This window comes from Lygodium microphyllum, chromosome 23 (genome assembly GCF_053477565.2).
Source record: "Lygodium microphyllum isolate KBCC chromosome 23, Lygodium_microphyllum_v1.1.10, whole genome shotgun sequence".
Taxonomy (NCBI): Eukaryota; Viridiplantae; Streptophyta; class Polypodiopsida; order Schizaeales; family Lygodiaceae; genus Lygodium; species Lygodium microphyllum.
The window spans coordinates 101591079-101594270 of record NC_141157.1 but is presented as its reverse complement, the minus strand read 5'-3'; the positions used below and the strand labels follow the sequence as shown (position 1 = coordinate 101594270).

The 3192-nt window shown below is 41.8% G+C and overlaps 1 pseudogene; it reads left to right on the top strand.

The window, feature by feature from the left end:
* The first annotated feature begins 538 nt into the window (after nt 1-538).
* Nucleotides 539-1345, top strand: LOC148016539 (uncharacterized; annotated as a pseudogene).
* The last annotated feature ends 1847 nt before the right edge of the window (nt 1346-3192 follow it).

The following is a 3192-nucleotide window of genomic DNA, read 5'->3' as shown; positions in this document are numbered from 1 at the left end:
TGTTGCTTCTTTGGCAACCTTTGATCTTCTTCTTGGTCTTTTGCTCCAATCTTTGATCTTCTTTGTCTTCTTGGACTTCTTTATCTTCATGCTCCTTGGCTTTTGTTGTGCTCCTTATCCCTTTTGTTGATGTGTGGTACATGCTTTTATTGATGGGTACATGGCCTTGTCTCGACAAGCTCTCTTTGACATATATGCCATAGATCTTTGGATACATACATTTTAGTATTCTCTAAGTAGTGCAATGGCTTGTGCATATAGGATGGATACATATTTCTTTGGATAGCATTGGGGTTTGGAGTACATTGACATTGGACATTTTAGAGTGATGTAGGCAAACCATTTCAAGTGTGGGAAGGTATTACCAATCGGCTTTCAACTCAATGGCAATGTCTAATCCCAATGTGGTTTCACAAGAAGATGCTAGTAGTGATTTGATCAATAGAGTATTTGCATATAACGACTCTTTTGTGAATTAGTGTGAACTACCTGTTAGAGTGAGTACACCAATGAATTCAGACACTTAGCGTTTAAAATGATGAAGGAAATCACAATGGTGATAAGCATGCCTCAAGAAGTGCTTGAAGCTCAAGGTGTATCAGCTGAAGACTTGCAAGGTCTTTTAGAGGAGTTGTAGACTTATGTGGAGCCTATTGATATGTCAAATGATCTGAATGCTATAGGAGGTTTAACTCCTTTGCTAAGTTACTTGAAAAATACAAATGCTTTGATCATAATAAGAGCATTTGAAGTTATCGCCACTATGGTGCAAAACAACCCTTAATGTCAGTAGCTTATTATGGATTTCAAGTGCTTTGAGTCCATCATGTCCAATTTCATGTCAGATTCTGACCCAACAATGCGCACCAAGTCACTTAGTGCCTTATCGTCTCTTCTCTGGAACAACAAACCTGGTATTGTAGCCTTTCAATTGACATATGGATATGCTGGTCTTAAATAAGCTCTCATTTTTTAAAACCCAAGATTGCAATGGAAAGGTCTGCAAGTATTGCATTATCTCTTGCATGAGAATCCTAATGACAGCAGTGTTGCAACGGAGGTAGGCTTTCTCAGGTTGCTAACAAGTCTTTGAATAGCATTGATGTGGATATTCACCAAGGAGCCTCACAGAGTCTCATGGAGATTGCTCAGATTGGAAAGGCCACACTAGAGGGTTCTGGTTTAGAAAATAGTGCTCAGCTCAGGCAAGCTTTGGAGTCCCAAACTGGAAAAAAAATTACAACTTATGATGTCTGAAGAGCTGGTTACAGTGAAGGAAGAGCGTGCACTGCTAGATTCCTTATGGCAAGCATGTTATTAAGAGCCTTCCTCTACAAGGCTATAGCACAGCTTGTTCCAGTCAATGCAAGTAGTCAAAAAGGATTTTGCCTTTAAAGAATCCCAATGTTGGCACCGGGCTGGTTGGAGCTCCTCCCTGTGGGGATGTCATGAAGCTGCAAATCAAAGTTGACCCCGAGACTGGGAAGATTGTGGATTCCTGCTTCAAGACCTTTGGATGCGACTTTGCCATTGCTTCGTCATCTATTGCTACTGAATAGATTAAAGGAAGGGGTATGGATGATGTGGTGACTATCAAGAACAGTGATATTGCGAAGCACTTGGCCTTGCCACACCGGTGAAGCTTCATTGCTCCATGCTTGCAGAGGACTCACGAGGACGCCAGCAAGAGTCTAGTCTATCAGAGACTCATTCAGCATCCCTTGACAATTGCCCCTACAACAGCTTTTAGTCAATCAACCATGGTTCGGGCAAAGAAGAAATCACACCACTAGCTACCTAGCTTAGCCATGGCTCTGATACCATGTTGATAAACACGGACCTAGAACTAGATTGACTATGGTGGACGCAATTCAAACACACAATACATTGTTAGAATGAGGAATTGTAACTCAAGTGAATTAGGATCCAAGAAGATAGATTAGCTTGGACTCATAAACACAATCTTGAGTGACTCAAATTGATAGTGCCATTAAATTGAAATGAGTGTCAACTACATGCTTATATAGCTTTTGGGTAGTACCACTTTTCCTCTTTGTGCTTATGCGATTTTGGACATCTCTTCCTAGAGCTTCTAGAGCATAGATCTTTGTCATATCTCTCACACAAAGCCACTTATGGGCAAGCATCATTCGCTATTCTCAACATAGGCATAACCCAACTGTAGCATAAATAGCTTCAGCCCTGAATATTCCAGCAACAAATAACCTCTGTAAACTGAGCAAATCAGTGCTCAAAACAAGCTCAAATCGACAGGCAAATCATAGGCATACATTCCCATATGTATAGGCACCAATCGGGCATAATCGGGCATAATCAGGCATCAAATGATCATGTAACATAAGCATAAAATGTAATGATGAGGGGCTGCCCTATTTTGGGCTGCCTGTGGATTGTGTAAAATAGTCAATGGATGAGAAAATTCAGCCCCAAAAGCATCTCACATCATAGGCATACATTCCTTGAGCATTCGGGGAGCATTCGAGACCAATCGGGCAACCAATGTCAATGCCAAAGTGGTCCAAGCAAAAAATGCTAATGTAGCACTACTATAGGCTACCTACAAACTATGTATAATAGTCCCAAATATGAAGTAAATCACATCAATGCTCAATGCCAAGCTTGAAGACCAAGGCCAAGGTTGAAATCAAGTGTCAGGGGGCTCAAGAAGCCATGTCCAAGTGCCCTATTTGATGAGGGGCTACTTCAAATGATGGTTGAGCTGTAGATAGGCCTGTAAAATGGCACAAAATGTTGAATCATTCCAGCATCACGTTTTTGTACAAAACCAATGTGGGGGGAGGCAAGACAAGTCCCAATGGAGGCCTAGAGTATGCCCAAACAAGCCTACAAAGGCTCAAGTCAAGGGGAAGTAGAAACAAGCTCCAAAGAGTGAAGCTATGGCTGCCCCTTCTCCCTATTGTACCTGTGAGTTGAAAATTAAGTGAGAGAAGAACTCCCATACCTTGTGTTGATGCCGGAAAGAGTTCGGGAAGCGCTCGCAAAGGACCCGTTCTGCTACCAGTTGAAGGGGATGCAATGGCAGTGGAGAAGGAGAAGAGGAAGATGTGGGACAGAAGAGCACACACAATGTAGGTGCTGTCAAGAATGATATGATAGCCTTATTGCACTATCTCATATATATGAATAAAGAATATGGGCGGTCACTGTACA